Below are 22,756 nucleotides of genomic sequence, written 5' to 3' on the forward strand. Positions count from 1 at the left end.
CTTCTTAATTAAAGGGAAAGCGACATTACTAATTTGTCAGACCACAAAAGATGCATTAGTACTACAGGGGAGTTACTGAGAGGTTAATTGGGGCAGTGTCAGGATGGACAGAGTGTGCAGGGACTAGTCATAGCTGGAAGAAGTCTTCATGGCGGTCTGGGCCCAGAGAAAGAAGATAAATGGATGACCACAATCAGAGGACACATCACCTGTGATCACTGGAGGTAACTGCACTGTAATCACTATCTCTGTGTACAGCTGGTATGTTTTAGAGCTCTACCATCACTCTGAGGGGGTCAGTAAGCTTCCAACACACAAGGATACACGGAATACAAGAACTTCTTAATGTGTGCATTGCTCCTTATATCTACATTAGTTAATCACATTGCAGTGAGGCTACATTCACACGAGGAGCTTTAGATGAGGTTTTGGAGAGTCTGTGAAGAGCAGCATTAAAAAAAAAACAAAAAAACACCCCAAAAAAGGTTTAACCCCTTAACGACTGCCCCATCGGGAAACTACGTCCTCAGAAAGTGGGCTTTAATCCTAGAGGACGTAGTTTTATGCATCCTCTTTGGATTAATGCCCACTGGCCTGAGGACGTGACAGCTCCATGCTGTCGCTGCCCGCAGGTAGCCGACAGCATGCAGCTGTCATCCCAGGATGCGGGCAGTCCCCCCCGGTATTGCGATCGGCGCTATGCAATGGATAGCGCCGATCGCGAAAAAGTAAATAAAACTGTCAAAAAAGTTAGTTATTCAGCTGATGATGTCACGCGCATGCGCAGAAGCCCGGGAGCCCCCGGCAAATTTAAAATCTCCTGGCTCCCAGCTCCTGAAGGTAGCCGGGAGCCAGGAGGTGTTACCGGGGACCGCTGTGAGCGGTCCCCGGGCCCGCGATCGCCGCTATCGATTAGATAGCGGCGATCGCGAAAAAGTTGAAAAAGTAAAAAAAAGTAATGTTTCACCTCCCCTCATGGATCGGATCCATGAGGGGAGTAGAAAATACTCACCCCCGGTCCTCTGCGATGTCCCGGGACCCGAAATCTCCGTCTGCGCATGCGCACACGCGCACAGAGGGGCTCGAGCCCCGGGAAATTCAAAATCCCTCTGCTCTTGGCTGTCATGTGTAGCCAAGAGCAGAGGGATGTCACCAGGGACATGATCACTGTCATCCAATGGATGACAGTGATCATGTAAAGTAAAAAAAAAAAGTGCAAAAAGTTAAAAAATAAAAATAAAAAAAGGGGTAGAAAGTAAAAAAAAAGTGCAAAAAGTAAAAAAAAAAGTTTAAAAAAGTTTTAAAAACTTGCGTTTCATCTCCCCCCACGGATCATATCCATGAGGGAGGATGAAATGACGTACCTAAGGCCCGCGGATTTATCCGCGGACCTTACCCCAGCTTCTGCGCACGCGCACGTCGCCAATATGGCAGGTGCATGCCCAAAAGCTGTGGTAATTTAAAATCTCCCTGCTCCTGGCTACAAAACTTAGCCGAGAGCCTGGAGATTTCACGGGGGGCCGCGGTGAGCGGTTCCTGATCACGTGTTAGCCGTTATCCAAAGAATAATGGCGATCACGTAAAAGTTAAAAAAAGGTGAAGGTTCATCTCCCCTCACCGATGCGATCGGTGAGAGGAGATGAAACTTTTTACCGGAGGCCTCCGTATTTGCACCCCAACGCAATCTTCTTCCGTGAACGTTCCCGTTTTCTGCGCATGCGACCGCCGGCAAAACACCGGACACATGCGCAGGAGTCGGGGAGCCCAGGAAATTTAAAATCTCCTTGCTCTCGGAGAGCCTGGAGCAGTGACGGGTGGCTTCGTTGGGCGGTCCCCGGTCACGTGAAAAAAAGGTAGCGATCTAACATAGGTCGGTCTCACATGACCAGATAGAAATTACGGATTCCGCATGCTTCTGATCCGCGGTAATACGCAGATCAATCGCATTGGATTACACAATTCCGCTCACATTAGCGGGTTGGAATTGCGTAATCCACTCGCAGAAAAGAGAACGCAGCAGGTTCTATTTTACCGCGGATATCCGCAACATAGAGCCCATTGTGCTCCATGGTCGCGGATATACCTGCAGCTCATACGCAACTACCTTGTATACGGGCTGCGTCATCGCTAAGCGACGGTGCGAAAAATACAAACAAAAAAAATATATATACTGCGCATGACCGCCTGTGTGAGTAGGCAGTTATGCGCAGTACATTACGTGGCCGTACGCAGGGTCACAGTCGGGCTCACAGCTGGGATCCGCTGCGGGCCTCGGCAAGCGGATTCCACCTACAGCCATGTGAGCCCGGCGTTATTCAGACCGCTACTTGTAATACGCAATTTACAAGAAGCCCCGGGAACGTTCGCCTTCCTGCAGTTCCAGGAGCAGCTTGTTGAGCGTCTTCTGTGTGAGACCGCCGCATCTCATTAAGCTTACGGAGACTCACAGTGCGCCACTTTTTACACCCCATACTCGCCACTGAGGTCACGAAATACCCCTAAAAAGCATGAGAGGAGGGAGGATACCCGGTTTTATAGCCCCATTTACCCATCCCAACCAGCCTCCGTAATTACCCCTGTCTTTGGAAATATTACACAGTTCACATTATTACTTTTATCTAAGATTTGGGGAACGCCGAAAAGAGCGCGGAGGGGTAGGGGTGTGTGTGTGTGTGGGGGGGATTTTTTTTAAGGTGTCAATTTTTATTCCGTACAAGTGGGCAATGGGGCCTGGAATGTATTCAGTTGTGCCCTGCAATCCAACGGGTGTTCCCTCCATTATAGGCCTTGCCATGTTTCCTGTAAGTAGATTAGGGCCACAATGGATATGTTTCTGAACACGGGACAAAAGGGGGTATCCATTTTGGGGTGAACATCTTCATTCCTATGTACACTGTACAAAAAAAAACAGTTTTTAAATTGACAAAATTGCCAAAAAAATGAAAATCGTAATTTTTTCCTTCTGCTTTGCTTAGATTTATTCAAATACTGTGGGGTCAAAATACACAGTACACCCCTAGATGAATTCGTTAAGGGGTCTAGTTTTTAAAATGGGGTCATTTGTGTTTTTTTTTATCGTTTTGGATGCTCAATGGCTCTATAAGTGGGCAATGGGGCCTGGAATTTATTCCGTTGTACCCTGAAATCAAACGGGTGCTCCATCCATTATAGACCTAGCCATGTGTCCTCTAAGTAGATTAGGGCTACAAGGGTTATGGTTCTGAATACGGGACAAACGGGGTTATCCATTGTGGGGTGAAAGTCTTCATTCCTATGTGTGCTGTACAAAAAAAACCTGTTTTTAAATTGACACAACTGCCAAAAAAATGAAAATTGTAATTTTTTTCCTACTGCTTTGCTTAGATTTATTCAAAAATTGTAGTGTAAAAATACACAGTACACCCCTAGATAAATTCGTTAGGGGGTCTAGTTTTCAAAATGGGGTCATTTGTGGGGGCTCTCTGTCGTTTTAGCCGCTCAAGGGCTCTACAATTGGGCCTAAATCACCTTCATGCTAAATTTCTGTTCTGAAAGCCACGGACTACTCCTTTCATTTTGGGCCCCATTGTGCATCCAGACAAAAGATTAGGGCCACAATAGGTATGTTTCTGAACACGGGACAAACTGCGGTATCTATTTTGGGGTGCAAGTCTTCATTCATGTGTGTGCTGTACAAAAAAAGCTGTTTTTAAAATGACAGAATTGCAAAAAATCACAATTTTTTCCTTTTGCTTTGCTTCAATTCTTTCAAAAACTGTGGGGTCAAAATGGGCAGTACACCCCTAGATAAATTCGTTAAGGGGTCTAGTTTTCAAAATGGGGTAATTTGTGGGGGTTCTCCTTGGTTTTGACCGCTCAAGAGCTCTACAAATGTGCTATGGGGCCTAAAACGCCTTCAAGCAAAATTTAGGTTCTGAAAGACACCGACTACTCCTTTCATTTTGGGTCCCGTTGTGCATCCAGACATAAGATTAGGGCCACAATGGGTATGTTTCTGAACACGGGAGAAACGGGGGTATCCATTTTGGGGGGCAAGGCATCATTCATGTGTGTGCTGTACAAAAAAAGCTGTTTTTAAAATGACAGAATTGACAAAAAAACGAAAATCACAATTTTTTCCTTTTGCTTTGCTTCAATTCATTCAAAAACTGTGGGGTCAAAATGGGCAGTACACCCCTAGATAAATTCGCTAAGGGGTCTAGTTTTCAAAATGGGGTCACTTGTGGGGGTTCTCTTTGATTTGGGCCGCTCAAGAGCTCTACAAATGTGCTATGGGGCCTAAAACGCCTTCAAGGAAAATTTATGTTCTGAAAACCACCGACTACTCCTTTCGTTTTGGGCCCCGTTGTGCATCCAGACATAAGATTAGGGCCACAATGGGTATGTCTCTGAACACGGGAGAAACAGGGGTATCCATTTTGGGGTGCAAGGCTTCATTCATGTGTGTGCTGTACAAAAAAAGCTGTTTTTAAAATGACAGAATTGACAAAGAAATGAAAATCACAATTTTTTCCTTTTGCTTGGCTTGAATTCATTCAAAAACTGTGGGGTCAAAATGGGCAGTACACCCCTAGCTAAATTTATTAAGGGGTCTAGTTTTCAAAATGGGGTCACTTGTGGAGGCTCTCTTTGGTTTTGGCCGCTCAAGAGCTCTACAAAAGTGCTATGGGGCCTAAAACGCCTTCAAGCAAAATTTAGGTTCTGAAAGACACCGACTACTCCTTTCATTTTGGGTCCCGTTGTGCATCCAGACATAAGATTAGGGCCACAATGGGTATGTTTCTGAACACGGGAGAAACGGGGGTATCCATTTTGGTGTGTAAATCCTCATTTTCATGGGCTCTATAGGAAAAAAATATGTCTTTAAAATGACATATTTGCAAAAATATAAAATTTTATTTTTTCTCCTGTAAATTGAATTAATTCCTGAAAAAAACTGGTGGGGTCAAAATACTCATGACACCCCTCAGTGAATACATTAAGAGGTGTAGTTTTTAAAATGGGGTCATTTGGGGGGGTATCTATTATTCTGACACTTATGAGCCTTTGCAAACTTGGTTTGGTGCAGGAAAACAAAGTGTTACTCAAAATGCTGAAAAGTAATGTTAAATTTGTACGTCCTCTAAATGGTTAAAAAAAAAAACACAAAAGTTTTTCAAGTGTGCAATCAGAATAAAGTAAACAGATGGAAATATGTATCATCAAAAATTTCTACAGTATGTTTGGACATATTTGAGCTATTACGGTTGAAAATGTGAAAAAAATGACAATTTTTTCAAAATTTTTCCAATATTGGTACTTTTAATAAATATACACAAATTATATCGGTCTATTTTTACAACCTAAATGAAGTACAACATGTGGCGAAAAAACAATGTCAGAATCACTTGGATATATAAAGCCTTTACGGAGTTATGCTACGTTGAACGACGCATGTCAGACTTCCAAAATTTGGCTCCGTCACTAAGGCGCAAACAGGCTTCGTCACTAAGGGGTTAAAAAAATAAAGCAGGGGGGGGCGTGGCCAGCTAATGGAGGAGTAGGACACATCTCTGCTCGGCTCCAGCACCCGGCTCTAGTTATCCTTAATGCGGATGACTCAGACCGGGCTTTTAACAAACATGCCAAGGGGGAAGAAGAGGGGAGCATCACAGACCTCCCTGGACGACCCCAGAAGAAATATAACCGTCTTCCTGAGAAGATCAGTGGGAGCGGAGTCCCACGCGGCCGCTCCCAAGATGGCGCCCACAGCACTTCCAGCGCGGCAATCAAGCCCTGAATCAGACCTCGACCAGCAGCATGGAGCGAGAGCCCAGGGCAGACCTGGAGGCCACGGTAGTCCAACAGCAGACCCTGGAACTACCAGCCACCACCACAGGGAAAACAGCGGAGAATCGTCCACGGGAAGAGATACCCCGATACACGCTGGTGGCCGCACGGAGGGGAGAAGAGGAGGAGCGGCATGCCGGGACGGAGACTAAGCACCCGTGGCAGCGGAAAGCGAATCCCCGGTACTCACCAGCGGCCTCGCGGAGGGAGGGAGAAGAGGAGCGGCAAACCGGGACAGAGGCACAGCTTCCGAGACAGCGGGGAGTGTACCCCAGGTACTCACAGCGGCAGTGAAGAGGGGGGGAGGGGAGGAGCGGCGAGCCGGGACAGTGGCACAGCATCCAAGGCGGCAGGAGCGGTGAGTGCAGCTGGCAGGCCAGCTACAGAGGAGTGGGGAGACATAAGCAGCCCAGAGCCGGGGTCCCCTGGGGCACCCGTAGCCCCCCCCCTCACATTACTATGGAAAAACCCTCAGGAAAAGAGGAGCAAAAGCATGCAGCACAGGAGGAAGGAGGCCCACATCAGCCCCCCTTGTCCAAAGGGTCCCTAATGCCACAGAGGGAGACAGCAACGACCCCTACGAGCAGTAAGCCCTATGCAGGAGAGAAATCAAATAGGGGACTCCCGCAGCACACAGAGAATGTGGGAGAACCCCCACAACAAGGTTCACCCCAGACCAGGACCTGCTCCCCACCAACGCACGGCTCCACGTCACTGCTCAGCTCCCCACCTCCGCACAGTTTCTCAGAATTGTACTCCGGGCAGAGAGGCCCTACCATGGGCTCCACAAACAGCCCTTACCCTTACCCCAACAAGCCAGCTACAGTAACGTCTTAGCCGCAGCAAAGTGACCCACTGCCGTTAAAAAAGCACAATTCAGAAGAGGCCCAGACAGACCGACTCCCAGGCCGCAACAAAACCCAAATCGACCCAGGGGTCAAACAACCAGGGGGAACCCAGTAACAGAGAGAGTCAAATATCAACACTTAGACAATCCACCCAGATCCCAAACCCGCCCCCCCCCCCCCACGCGGGTGGAAGATGAAGACTGGGATTGGAAAAAACGCCTCAAGGCTCTGTCGACCCAGGACCACATTGATGCTCTATTCCAGCAACTGGAAGATGCCCGTAAGGAAGATATGGCTTTCCTGCAACACTAGCTCCGACAAACAGGCCAGAGGGTAGAGGCAGTAGAAGAGGCGCAGGAGAAGACCACTGAAACCCTAGAAGCCCATAATCAGGAACTACACTTACACTCTCAACAGATAATAGAGCTCCAAACCCAACCCTCCTTAGCCCCCACTCTCCCACTTAGGGCTAACAGCTAGTTGAAGCTGTTATTTTCTGCCAAGCTTAGGCAGACCTTTAGTTCTAGGGGATCTACAGTGGCCCCTTTTCGTTGCCATTTACATTTATGTTGTCTATTTTGCCCTTGTGTTTTTCCCTGACTTCCTCTTTCCTCATGTGCCCTTCCACTGCCCGTCCCCCCCCCTCCAACCCATTCAAGAGAGAAAGAAAGCACCCACCCCCATACTGAATTCTGAATGGCGAATTTAACCTTTTGCTCATTCAATACTAAAGGGCTGAACAGCCCACAGAAAAGAAGACAGCTCCTCTACCATCTCCACAGAAAAAAGGTGTTGCAAGAGGCCCATTTCAAAGCGGGGTGTGTGCCAATCGGTTCCTCCTCGTACTACCCAAATTGGCTACATGGCCCCGACCCCCTCAGAAAGGCGGGAGGAGTCTGCATCACCCTTCATAGAACCCTCCAGAATCAACAAATCGATTCAGTGATCGACCTGGGAGGAAGGTATATTTTCCTCAAGCTGGAAATGCTAGGCTTTGTAATCACCTTTGCCAATATTTATCTCCCAAACCAGAACCAAGTACCTTTTGCAACAAGAGTGCTGAAGGCCCTGACCAACTTCGCAGATGGATCAAGACTAATTCTGGGTGGAGACCTCAACATCGTAATGGACCCCGCCGTGGACTCCTCTTCGGGTAAGTCCTCCGTCTCCCGATCGGCAACCAGGACTCTCAAGAAAAAATTAGACACACTACAGCTAGTTGACTTATGGAGAATCCTACATCCAGAGTCTCGAGACTACACTTTCCATTCAGCAGCTCACAACTCCTACAGCAGGATTGATTATCTCCTGATCTCACATAGTCTTCTCGATAGTGCCCCGTCCTGCTCATATGGAGACCTATCATGGTCGGACCATTCCCCAGTCTTTGGTGGTCTTGCGGGCTGGGGATCTACCCCAAGATACCAGTCCTGGAGACTAAATGATAATCTCCTAAGAGGCCCCATCTGTGTTGCCGCAATTAGAAAAGAGATTTAAATCTTCAAAGAGTCACATCTAGCAGATCAAACACCCGCGCCAATAAAGTGGGAGACACTTAAATGTATCCTAAGAGGTGTGTTAATCTCCCAAGGTTCCAGAATCAAAAAAAAAAAAAGATCCGCTACCCTATCGGGTCTACTAGCCTCTCTGAGAGCCAAGGAAACTGCTAACAAACGCAAACAAAGCGAAGTCCTGAGATCAGAAATCTCATCAATCCAACAACAGATCCTTGAGATTTTAGACCAGCGCTTGTTGGCCCTCAGAGACAAGCTTAAAAAAAGGTTAATTTGAGTATGGAGACAAATGTGGGAACCGACTTACCAGAACCCTCCACCCCAGGGCCCACTTATGTATATACCCGAAATACAATCTACCAGCGGCCATCTGATCCACAACACCAAAAACATCCTAGAGGAATTTAAAGCTTACTATGATAAACTCTATAATATCACCACAGACACCCAATCCACAACACCACTGCTTAAAAGCGAGATAGACACTTATTTATCCAATCATGCACCCAAGAGCCTGGCATCTGCAGAGGCGGATGAACTAGATCTAGACTTTTCACCCCAAGAACTATTAAATATAATCTAAAATCTAAAACTAAATAAGAGTCCAGGGCCAGATGGCTATACGGCCAGATTCTATAAACTATTTGCCGAAGAACTCTCCCCAATAGCTTTAGAAGCATTTAACTCAGTAAATAGAAGATGTCCATTCCCCAAACAGGTGCGGCAAGCCCATCTCACCATCATCCTCAAACCGGGTAAGGACCCCTCGGCCTGCGGGAGTTATAGACTGATATCGCTAATAAACGTCGATATTAAGATGTTTGCCAAACTGATAGCAAACAGACTCCAGAACCTAATCCCTAGACTGATCCACTTGGAGCAAGTTGGCTTTGTCCCAGGCAGAGAGGCAAGGGACAACACCATCAAAACGATGTCCCTAATAGCCAGAGCCAAAGCAACAAAAACCCCTTTATGTCTCCTTTCAATTGACGCAGAAAAGCGTTTGATAGGGTAAGTTGGGCCTTCCTCTCTTCCACTTTGGGAAAAATTGGACTGGACCCACGGATTCTCCAGTGGATCATGGCCCTATACCAAGACCCTACGGCTAGGATCAGAGTAAATGGAACCCTGTCTGACCCGCTCAGAGTAAGCAATGGGGCGAGGCAGGGGTGTCCCCTCTCCCCCTTTCTATACATCCTAACCATGGAGACCCTAGCCAACGCCATTCGAAGTAATGACTCGATTAAATGCGTCAGAGTCAGCTTTTCGGAACACAAAATGGCACTATATGCCGATGATTTATTGTGGTATCTATCCAACCCCCGAGTCGGCATGCCCGTACTTGTAAAGGAATTTGAAAAGTTCGGAAGGATCAACAATTACAAAATTAATGCACAGAAATCAGAGGCCCTAAACATTTCTTTCCCGCAGGCCGAGGTCTCCCACTTTGAGTCGGTACTCCCCTTTCGCTGGGTTGCTTCCCACTTAAAGTATCTGGGAGTCAATATCCCCGCAGAGCTATCACTAAGCTTTAAACTAAACTTCACTCCCTTTGCTGAGAAACTCGAGAGAGACCTTAGCAAATGGAGCCCCCTATATCTCTCATGGAATGGTCGAGTCAACGCAATTAAAATGGATGTATTGCCCCGATTTCTATATCTCTGTCATACAATCCCGATCGGGCTCCCAAGAACATTCCTGAAAAAAATCAGATCCCTAATTTCCAACTCCGTTTGGAAAGGACGCAAACCGCGTCTGCGTTACTCACTGCTAAAGAGAGGAAAAGAAAAGGGGGCCTGGGCCTCCCGGACTTTTCCCTCTACCACAAGGCTAACATTGCAAATTACATCCTAGACATCCTTAAAAGTAGAAGCGCAAGGCTTTGGGTAGATATAGAACACGCAGGTGAAATAGATGGCCTATACGGAGCCCCCTGGATTCTGCCCAAATGGATTAAGTCGATACCCAACATCTCCCCCTTTGGCCTACAACTATTTAAGACATGGGCGAGTTTTGCCCACCAATATAGACTGGTCACAGTCCCAGGCCCCTAACCCCGCTCATAGCAAATTCCCTATTTGAAGCTACTATAAGCCAGAAGGGACTGCTGTCTATCCCAGCGGAGCCAACCCCCAGACTGAGGGACGTAGTGACGCAGACGGGCCTGGAACCCATGACAGAGATCTTAGACCAGTCCCCACCTCAGCCAGGGTCCTGGCTTCAATACCTGTAGCTGAGAGGCTTTGTGAGTACGCTGATTCCAAAAGAAAACCTGACGGCGCCCCTGACAGAGTTTTAGCAACTCTGCATATCAAGCCTAAGCCAGAGGCACATGATCTCCACGTTATATAAGATGTTGCTGGATGGGGAGACGGAGGAGGAGACCCCGAACTATAGGGAGGCCTGGGAACGGGAATTAGGGGAAAGCATCACGGAGGAGGACTGGTGTAAAATTTGGGCCCTAACCCACAAGCTATCCACAGCTGGCAAAATACAAGACTCTGGTAGGACTGTCGACCAGTGGCTGACCTATGGGATGAGGTGACAACCCTATATAACCACATCAACCACTCAAGAGTGATAATGACACCGAAACTAGCCCTGCTCTCACTGTTCCCGGCCAGCAAGAGAGAGCCGCTAAATCAAGTCTCCTAAAACATTTCATATTAGCAGTGAGAAGACTCATCCCAAGGTTCTGGCGCTCTCCAACCGTTCCAACTAGGGGCATGTGGGTTGAAGAACTCCACACCCTCATGAGATTTGACGAACTGGGAGCCGAAGACCCAAAATCTTGGCAAGCATACTACAAGACATGGCAGCCATGGGTAGCGTTCAGAGGGTCGGACGACCTTAAACAATGGTTAGATCAAGCCTCACTTGACTAAACCACCACCCGGACCGGCGTTAAGAGGACTCTCCACCCAGAGTCAGTCCTCTGCATTTATTTCTCCTTCTACCCCCCACTCCCACCCCACCCCCCTTTCCATCCTCCTCTATTTCTCTTCCCCCTCCCCTTCTGTCCATGTGTGTGTTTTAGATAAGATAAGTTTACATGAATGGAAAGGTGGTACTGCTCCTACAATCTTAACCCCTTAGTGACGGCCCCATCGGGAAACTACGTCCTGTCTGAGTGGGCTTTAATCCTAGAGGACGTAGTATTATGCGCCCTCTTAGGATTAATGCCCCTCAGGCTCTGGACGTGACAGCTCCATGCTGTCGGTGCCCGCAGTTAGCCGACAGCATGGAGCTGTCATCCCGGGCAGCAGGCAGTCCCCCCCCCGGCATCGCGATTGGCGCTATCCAATGGATAGTGCCGATCGCAATAAAGTTTAAAAAAAAGTGAAAAAGTTAGATATTTAGCTGCCCTGATGGATCAGATCCATCAGGGCAGCTGAAAATACTCACCCAGCTTGTCCGTGATGTCCCTTGGTGAGTGGGTCCTCCGGGCCCCGGCGCCGCTCTTCTGTGCATGCGCGCCAGACGTATGACGTTACACGCATGCGCAGAAGGCCTGGAGCCCCGGCAGATTCAAAATCTCCTGGCTCCCGGCTCCTGAAGGTAACCGGAAACCAGGAGATGTCCCCGGGATAGCGGCGATCGCGGAAAAGTTTAAAAATTTTTTTTAAAAGTGTCAGTTTCATCTCCCCTCATGGATCGGATCCATGAGGAGAGGTGAAAATCCTCACCTCAGGTCCTCCGGCGATGTCCTGATCTCCCGGGACCTGAGGTCCCCTTTTGAGCATGCGCACCTGATGTCAATCATTGGGCGCGTGCACAGAGGGGCTCGAGCCCCCGGGAAATTTAAAATCCCTCTGCTCCTGGCTGCCATGTGTAGCCCGGAGCAGAGGGATGTCACCAGGGACATGATCACTGTTATCCAATAGATAACAGTGATCATGTAAAGTAAAAAAAAGTTTAAAAAGGAAAAAAATGTTAAAAAAAGCCTATGTTTTCATCTCCCCTCATGGATCATATCCGTGAGGGAGGATGAAATGATGTACCTAAGGCTTCCGGAATTTATCAGCAGACCTTACCCCAGCTTCTGCGCACGCGTCCATCGCCAAAATGGCAGACGCATGCACAAAAGCCGTGGATTGCCAGGGGAATTTTAAAATCTCCCTGCGCCTGGCTACAAAACTTAGCCGAGAGCCCAGAGATTTCACGGAGAGCCGCAGTGAGCGGTTCCTGATCACGTGTTCGCCGTTATCCAATGCATAATGGCAACCACGTCAAAGTAAAAAAAAGGTGAAGCTTCATCTCCCCTCACCGATGCGATCGGTGAGAGGAAAAGAAACCATTTACCGGAGGCCTCCGTATTTAAACCCTGATGTGAACTTCCTCCGTGAACTTTACCGGATTCTGCACATGCGACCACAAGCAAAACAACGGACACATGCGCAGGAGTCGGGGAGCCCAGGAAATTTCAAATCTCCTTACTCCCAGCAACCAATGGTCGCCGAGAGACTGGAGCAGTGACCTTGTTGAGCGGTCGCCGGTCACGTGATAAAAAGGTAGTGATCTACCTTAGGCCGGTCTCACATGACTGGATAGGAATTACAGATTCCACATGCGTCTGATCCGCCGTAATACACAGATCAATCGCATTGGATTACATTGTGTACGGACTGTGGGTACCCGTGTCATTGCTAAGCGCCGGTGCGGGAAAAACAAACAAAAAAACATGTAATGCAAATGACTGCCTGTGTGAGTAGGCAGTTATACGCAGTACCTTACGCGGCCGTACGCAGGGCTCACATGCAGGCTCACAGCTGGGATTTGCTGCAGGCCTCCGCAAGCGGATTCCACATACGGCCGCGTGAGCCCGGCGTTATTCAGACCGCTACCTGTAATACGTATTTTACAAGAAGTCCCGGGAACGCTTGCCTTCATGCAGTTCCAGGAGCAGCTTGTTGAGCACCCTCTGTGTGAGACCGCCGCACCTCATCAAGCTTACGAAGACTCACGGAGCGCCATTTTTTACACCCCATACCTGCCGCTGTGGTCACGAAATACCCCCCAAAAAGCATGAGAGGAGGGGGCATACCCGGTTTTATTGCCCCATGTACCCATCCCAACCAGCCTCCGTAATTACCCCTGTCTTCGGAAATACCACATAATTCACATTATAACTTTTATCTAAGATTTGGGAATGCCAAAAAGGGCGCGGACGGGGAGAAATTTTTAAAACATGTCAATTTTTATTCCGCACAAGTGGGCAATGGGGCCAGGAATTTATTCATTTGTGCCCTGCAATCCAACGGGTGTTCCCTCCATTACAGGCCTTGCCATGTGTCCTGTAAGTAGATTAGGGCCACAATGGGTATGTTTCTGAACACGGGACAAATGGGGGAATCCATTTTGGGGTGAACGTCTTCATTCCTGTGTACACTGTACAAAAAAACTGTTTTTAAATTGACAAAATTGCCAAAAAAATGAAAATCGTAATTTTTTCCTTCTGCTTTGCTTAGATTCATTCAAATACTGTGGGGTCAAAATACGCAGTACACTCCTAGATGAATTTGTTAGGGGGTCTAGTTTTCAAAATGGGGTCATTTCAGGGGCGCGGCCTGAAGAGCACCGAGACGGACGCTGCAGACTAATCTCCGCTTGGCAAGGGCACTCAAAAGCGGATAAAAAGCACCAGCAGAGGAAAAACAGATCACCCCAGGGAGCCCAACAACGCACCTGAGGTGAAGGATGACATGGAAAAGGACATCCAAATCAGTCCCGACCAGACTGGAGACTTTCTTCACGGCGCGTGGAGCAGCAGCCGACATGGCTGCTGAAGAGGCTTCCTGCTCCGGCGCTCGAGAAGGGATGACAAGCAGCTGTAAAGATAAATCATCAGGGAAGGAGAAACAGCAGGGGGCTGTCGGAAGAACTAATACAGCGGAGGACACCTCTCAGCAGCAGGTGAGGGATAACGATGTGGAGGAGGGAAAGAAGAAGGGGGGCACAGATGCAGGGCTCTCTCCCATTAAGATGGCACCGACCATGCTGCTCCAGGAGCGTTTATCTCCCTCCCCCACAGGCAGCCCAGAGAAGCAGAGACAGAAAATGTCTCCTGCTGAAGAAATTGAGGCCAGCTCTACTACATTCCTCAAGAAGGATGAAGGGAATGTCATGAAAAGCCTTTCTGCACTTGACAGACCAGTGACAGAACTGTACATCAAAGAGTTAGTGATGGCTCTCAGTGACACTATTCACGCCGACATTAAAAGCCTAACCTCTAATCTAAACGCATCAGTATCAGAAGTTAGGAATAGAGTGGGAAAAACAGACAAGAAACTGGAAGAAATAGTCATATCCCACAATACACTTATAGACGCCCACTATGAACTGGAAGAAAAAGTATCTAAACTCCAAAGCAAATTAATAGATCTTGAGGACAGAAACAGACGCAATAACGTCAGAATTAGAGGAGTGTCGGAAAAGGTCTCTAATGCAGAAATTTTCACGTATGTCACGCGGCTTATGAAAAAACTCCTCCCCAATACCCCCGAACAAGAACTAATGATTGATAGAGCACACCGGCTCCCGTGCCCAAAATTCTTAAAAGACGACAGCCCCAGAGACATCATAGTGCGCATTCACTATTTTCGCACCAAAGAAGCCCTGATGGGCGCGGCTAGGAAATTGCCATCACTCCCTAGCCCATACGACAACATCTGTATCTTCATAGACCTCTCGCAAGCAACAATGGAGGCGAGAAGGAGCTTTGCGTCTGCCACCATAGCTATGAGAAATGCTGGTATCGTATATAGATGGGGCTTCCCCACCAAACTAATTGTAACCAAAGAAAATGGAACACACATTTTTGTGAATCCTGATGATGCTGCCCGAACTCTGAAGTCTTGGGGAATACAACTACAGACCACCGAACGGCCCCATGCACCTGAAGGTTCCAAAACAAACCGACAGCCTGTCAACAGAAACTCCTCAAGCTCGAAATAGTACAATACCTCATCACCCTGCTGTCAAAAGGCACATTATTATGAGTGCCCACCTGCCCATGCCAGACATTTCACCCCCGAATGCACATACCAGCGGCAGCTTGCTATGCTATTTTCATGTTCGGTGATGTTTTCCTCCCCCGAGGATTCTTTATTTGCATCAGTCCTTCTTCTCACGGGGAGAAACGCCTGAAGGACTGTCATGTTTGGTTTTACTGTTTTTGTTCTATTTCAGGCATCCTTGATTTCCACAGATACCCAGACGTCCAAAAGCAAACATCACCACCCTCGCCATGGCTCTGAAAATTCTTTCCATAAACGCCAACGGCCTGAATTCTCCATACAAAAGACGTGCCGTTTGGAAGGACTCAATCTCGTACGACGCGGATATAGTATGTATTCAAGAGACTCACTTGCTGGAGATAGACACAGGTTATATCACACATAACAAATTTCAACAAAAGATTTTGCTTGTGCCCCCAAAAGGCATGCAGGGGTTATGATCGCATTTAAAGAAAATGTAACATTTGTGGTAGAAAAACAAATATGTGATACGAAGGGCCGATACATAATCTTGGTGGGTTCCCTAAGCAACACCCCACTCACATTAGTTAATGTGTATGTTCCAAATACGAAACAGATTAGCTTTCTTAACAAACTCACCAAAAAAATAAACCAGGTAGCTAAGGGCTCTGTAATTATGTGTGGTGATTTCAACCTAGTCCCAGACGGAACAGCAGATACCACTAACCAAAGACTAAGGAAAGGACCCACGTTAAACAATTGGCTACACAGCTCAGCATTATATGACACCTTTCGATGTGTTAATGCCTCCGCCAGGGAATTTTCATATTTCTCCCCCACACACGGAACCTTCTCACGAATCGATTTGTGCCTGGTGGACAAAAACCTTCTGGTAAAAGTGTCTAGATCAGAAATAGGCATGGCCACGTGGTCGGATCATGCCCCGACGTTGACACATGTAATGCTGGACGGAAAATGTCAAAACAACAAGATGTGGAGGAATAACACATATTTAATGAGTTTACCTAACCATTAAAAAGATATACACAATGCCCTAAAGGAGTACTTTGTACTGAACAACACCCCGGGTATAGATCTTATGACCCTATGGAATGCTCATAAGTCATATATAAGAGGCATTCTTATAAAAATGGGTGCTAGATTTAAAAGAGATAAGGCTAGGAGGACTGAAGAACTCTTAAACCAAATTTGTCAAAAAGAAAAAGAAGCACAACAACTTCCCTCCCCTAAAACACTAGAGGATCTACGAAAAGTAAGACTAGATCTCCGAAAAATTTTACTAGGAGACTTTGAAAGAGAGGTGAATGCTAATAGAGCAAACATATACTCATCCTTAAACAAGCCCTCAAAATGGATGGCACAGTTAACTAAAAGGAAATCATTAAAAGCCAACATTCCTTATATCTGGAATTCCAAAAAAAGAGAGCACAAAATAACTCACCCCAAGAAGATCGCGGAAGCCTTCCGCACCTTCTACAAAAATCTTTACAATATAAAGGACAACCCGCTAATCACTCAACCGAATAGCACCAAAATAATGGAATTTCTAAAAGAGGCCACCCTTCCAACAGTTAATACTCGACAAGCATTTGCACTAGACCAACAATTCGACATAACAGAGTTATCCACAACAGTTGCATCCCTAAAAAAATATAAAGCACCTGGCCCAAATTTTGGGGATATTTTATCCCCATTCGCAGCAAACACATTCAACACCGCCATGCAAAGAGGAAAATTCCCGGAAGAAATGCTTCAAGCAACGATAGTAGTTCTGCCCAAACCTGGCAAAGATCCAAATGATCCAGCCAATTTTCGGCCTATATTGTTGCTTGACACAGACGTAAAAATGTATGCAAAGACCCTCGCCAACAGATTGTTAAACCTACTCCCAAATTTAATTCACTCCGATCAGCTGGGTTTTGTCAAGGGTAGACAGGCGTCAGATGGTACGAGGAGAATAGTAAATCTACTCCATAAAATTGACTCTTCAAAAACACCAGCGATTCTAGTAGCCTTAGATGCCGAAAAGGCTTTTGATAGAGTCCACTGGGGTTTTGCCTTTGAAACCTTGAAAAAATATGGCATGGGTGAGGACATAATCAGGGCCATACAGGCCCTATATTCATCCCCCACAGCTAGGGTATTGGTAGATGGAACACTATCAGACCCCTTGCACATAACCAATGGAACAAGACAAGGGTGCCCTCTCTCGCCTATTTTATATGTTCTTACAATCGAACGATTAGCAGAAAAAATTTGCCTATCCCCCAAAATAAACGGGATCCCAGCAAACTCAAGACAACATAAAATTGGATTATGCGGACGACGTAATATTAACCTTGTCCCGCCCCCTAGAATCCCTAAGAGCCGCACACAAAATTTTAGAAAGCTTTGCTGAGGCATCCTTATATAAATTAAATATAGACAAGTCACTCATCCTAGGCATACACATACCCAAAAATCGGAAAACAGCTATCCAATCTGAATTTTCATTCAAATGGAAAGAAAAATCTCTACCTTATTTAGGGGTGGAATTATCAGCTTCTCCCAAAAATTTGGAAAACGCGAACATTCACACATTGCTCAACACTACGCAAAGAGAAATAGACCATTTGACCAAACTAAATTTGACGTGGTACAGAAGAATCATGTCATACAAGATGAAAATCTTATCTAAAATTATGTACTATTTCAGAGTCCTCCCGATCCCCTTTTCAAATACCTCTCTATCCAACCTACAGAATCAATTAAACAAATATATATGGGGGGGGGGGGGACCTCGTATAGCTCTATCAATCTTAGCATTGCACCGGAAAAAAGGCGGAGCAGACATGCCAAACTTAAAAATATATCACCGAGCTGTAGTGTTAAACCAGATCAAAGAATGGATGAACAAAGACATGTCCATGGGGTGGACAGGAATAGAAAAGAGCCTCATGGCCGAAGCCTCAATCCAAGCCTTCCTATTTGCCGTGTCTTTGTCCGGGGTATATAACTTACCGGACCTACCACTGCAACTACCGGAAATATCTCCTCCCATGATGGCGTCAATAGAGGCATGGAAAGAACTCACACAAAAATTGATTCCAAAAGGCAGTAAAAAAAAGCCTCCCCTGCCTATCGAAACCTTAAGCTTTTTCTTCCCAGACCTTGCGATAAAAGAATGGTCGAAGAGGGGTATAAAGAAGTTAGATGATCTACTGACCGTAGAAGGCCTAAAAACATTCCCAGAACGTAGCTCCAAATACCACTTACCACAAAAAGAACACTTCACTTACTGTAGAATAAACTCATTTCTACAAAAAACCTCTTTACATAATCTTCAAATCCCCACTACAATTATCAACAAAATCCCCTCTGGGAAAACAGGAGATAAATCAGATAGAAGAAGGTTCTATGATATACTGTCAGACAACATTTCTCCAAAGAAGAAATCACATGTACTAAATTGGGAAAGAGAACTAGGGGAAACAATATCCACAGACTCGTGGGAAAAGGCATATAAAACCTCCTTAAAATCCACTAGAGGAATGGGGATTTTAGAAACCCAAACGAAACTCCATCTAAGATGATATCTCTCTCCTTCGCTATTGACAAATAGATTGCAAATTGGAACGGGCCTATGTTGGAGAGAATGTGGACAAAAAGGCTCCCTGTCCCATATTTTCTGGTTTTGCCCTAAACTAAATAAGTTCTGGAGTGAAGTTCTAGGTGAAATGTCAAACACCTTAAAATGCTTCATTCCTAGAGAAGCCAAACTAATCCGCTCTTAATAGGCCTCGAAAAATTCCCTCCAAACATAAGATTTTTATTGGGACACTCATTTATGACAGCAAAAACTATAATTGCTAAACATTGGAGAGAACAACTCCCTCCAACAAAGGAGGAATTCTTGGGCCGGATGGCAGAGCAATGCTTATCTGAGGGATGGTTAGCATGTCGAAACAACTCTACGAAAAAATATGAGGAGACCGGGGGAAAAGGGAAATCTCAACACTAAAACAAGTTGTATATGGATTATTCTTTTATGATGCCCGTTTCCTGTTGGTTTTGTTTTGTTGCTCTTCACCTAAATTGATAACATAAGAAACCAATTAGCAAAAATAAAAAGAGATAAACTGTGAGTAATACTTTATACATTAGAGAAATGTTCCTTGTTGGAGATACTGGGCTGAAATTGTACAGAAGAATATCTAGAAGTTTATATTACTGTCCAGAATGGGATCATGAGACTTCTCTACGTGTTAATGGACTATTGTTTTCTCTGACCAACCTTTCAATAAAAAAAACGAATATGGCAAAAAAAAATGGGGTCATTTGTGGGGGTTCTCTATCGTTTTGGACGCTCTAGAGCTCTACAAGTGGGCAATGGGGCCTGGAATTTATTCCGTTGTACCCTGAAATCCAACGGGTGCTCCTTCCATTATAGGCCTAGCCATGTGTCCTTTAAGTAGATTAGGGCCACAAGGGGTATGATTCTGAACACGGGGCAAACAGGGGTTTCCATTTTGGGGTGAAAGTCTTCATTCATTTGTGTGCTGTACAAAAAAAAACAGTTTTTAAATTGATACAACTGCCAAATAAATGAAAATTGTAATTTTTTCCTACTGCTTTGCTTAAATTTATTCAAAAATTATATGGTAAAAATACACAGTACACATCTAGATAAATTTGTTAAGGGGTCTAGTTTTCAAAATGGGGTCATTTGTGGGGGTTTTCTGTCGTTTGGCCGCTCAAGGGCTCTACAAGTGGGCAATGGGGCCTAAATCACCTTCATGCTAAATTTCTGTTCTGAAAGCCACTGACTACTCCTTACATTTTGGGCCCCGTTGTGCATCCAGACATAAGATTAGGGCCACAATGGGTATGTCTCTGAACACGGGACAAACAGGGGGATCCATTTGGGGGTGCAAGTCTTCATTCATGTGTGTGCTGTGCAAAAAAAGCTGTTTTTAAAATGACAGAATTGACAAAAAAACGAAAATCAAATTTTTTCCCTTTTGCTTTGCTTGAATTCATTCAAAAACTGTGGGAGCAAAATGGGCAACACACCCCTAGATAAATCCGGTAAGGGGTCTAGTTTTCAAAATGGGGTCATTTGTGGGGGTTCTCTTGGGGTTTGGCCGCTCAAGAGCTCTACAAAAGTGCTATGGGGCCTAAAACGCCTTCAAGTAAAATTTCTGTTCTGAAAGCCACCGACTGCTCCTTTCATTTTGGGCCCCGTTGTGCATCCAGACAGAAGATTAGGGCCACAATTAGTATATTTCTGAAGAGGGGAGAAACAGGGGGATCCATTTTGGGGGGTCAATCCTCATTTTCATGGGCACTATGGGAAAAAAATATGTCTTTTAAATGACATATTTGCAAAAATATAAAATTTTATTTTTTCTCCTCTAAATTGAATTAATTTCTGAAAAAAAATCGTGGGGTCAAAATACACACGACCCCCCTAAGTGGATACATTAAGGGGTGTGGTTTATAAAATGGGGTCATTTGGGGGGTTATCTATCATTGTGACACCTATGAGCCGCTGCAAACTTGGCTTGGTGCAGCAAAACAAAGTGTTCCTCAAAATGCGGAAAAGTAATGTTAAATTTGTACGTCATCTAAATCAGGGGTCCCCAACCACCGGGCCGCAGACCGGGGCCGGGCCGCTGGGTGTTAAGCGCCGGTCCGCAGCACCGCCGGGAACTTTTGCTCTAAACACAAGGCCCGCGGGCCGAATCCGGCCCGCTGCCTTGTGTTATGTGGCCCGCGGCGTGCCTACGCCGCTGACCACTTAAGCGATTACCAGCGAGGGCGCCGCAGCTCCCCGCTGGTAACCGCGCTGATCCTGCCGCACACTGACGTCAGTGTGCAGCCAGGATCCTCTTCCCCGAGTCCCCTGCTCATTAGTTCCGCAGGAGAGGACTCGGGGAGGAAGCGTTCCGGGTTGCACACTGACGTCAGGGCAAGCAGTGAGGGAGCGACAGCAGAGAGGAGGTAAGAATATAGGGTTGGGGGGCTGCCTATTACTGGGGGGGGGGGTGCATATTATGGGGTGGGCTGCCTATTACTGGGGGTGGGGGCTACTTATTACAGAGGAAGGGGCTGCCTAGTACTGGGTGGGGGCTGCCTATTACGGGGGAGGGGCCGCCCATTACTGGGGGGTGGGGGCTATTTACTTCTGGGGGGGCTGCTTATTACTGGGGGGGGGGGGTACTTACTACTGGGGGGGCTGCTTATTACTGGGGGGGCTGCTTATTACAGGGGAAGGGGCTGCCTATTTCGGGGGGCTGCCGGTTATTACTGGGGGGGGGCTACTTATTACAGGGGAAGGGGCTGCCTATTTCGGGGGGCTGCCGGTTATTACTGGGGGGGGGGCTACTTATTACAGGGGAAGGGGCTGCCTATTACTGGGGGGCTGCCTATTACGCGGTGCTGCCTATTACTGAGGGGGGGGCTCGTTAAACTGGGGGGGTGGGGGATACTTACTGGGGAGGCTTCTCATTACTGGGGGGCTGCCTATTACTGGGGGGGGGGGGCCTGCTTATTATAGAGGGGGGACCTGCTTATTACTGGGGGACCTGCTTATTACTGGGGGGGGCTGCTTATTACTGGGGGAGGGGGCTGCTTTTTACTTGGAAAGGGGGCTGCTTATTACTGGGGGAGGGGCTGCTAATTATTGAAAGGTGGGGGCTGTCTATTACTGAGGGGTGGGGGGGATAATTTATATGCTGCCCTATGTGTGTGCTGCCAGGACATTCTAAATGTCATCATTAAATAAGAATGCACTAAACTCCAACTCCCTTCATAACCCCGCCCCATATAACCAAAGCCCCGCCCATGACCCGCCCAACCCTGCCGTGCCTTGTAAAAATGGTCTTGCTTGAAGCCGTTCCCTGGTGCCAAAAAAGGTTGGGGACCACTGATCTAAATGACAGGAATGTTACATGTGAGGGGAGGAGATCCATTCACTTATTAACCCCCGAACAGCCGCATTACAGGAATGTTACATGTGAGGGGAGGAGATCCATTCACTTATTAACCCCCGAACAGCCGCATTACAGGAATGTTACATGTGAGGGGAGGAGATCCATTCACTTATTAACCCCCGAACAGCCGCATTACAGGAATGTTACATGTGAGGGGAGGAGATCCATTCACTTATTAACCCCCGAACAGCCGCATTACAGGAATGTTACATGTGAGGGGAGGAGATCCATTCACTTATTAACCCCCGAACAGCCGCATTGCAGGTTTTGAATTCACGTCTTATGGAAATAAAGTTGGTGCAGAACCCGGTGACTTCCTTATTAACCCCTTAATGACCAATAGCATTACAATAGATAAAGCTGCAGCCAACAGCCTGAAAGTAAATCTGTCCCCGTTGCCCATAGTAACCATTCACAGCTCTATGATTGGTTGCTATGGGCTTCCATAAATCTGCCCCCCAGTGCTGGTGACCCCACATACCTCCAGCTGCAGCCAGACAGGAGGCATATTAACACATTCTGCCGCAGTTCTCCAGCGCGGCCGATTCACCCAATCAGCTGGCTGGAATCGGCACATGTGACTACACAGCGTG

The sequence above is a fragment of the Eleutherodactylus coqui genome, chromosome 4 (genome assembly GCF_035609145.1).
Source record: "Eleutherodactylus coqui strain aEleCoq1 chromosome 4, aEleCoq1.hap1, whole genome shotgun sequence".
Lineage (NCBI taxonomy): Eukaryota > Metazoa > Chordata > Amphibia > Anura > Eleutherodactylidae > Eleutherodactylus > Eleutherodactylus coqui.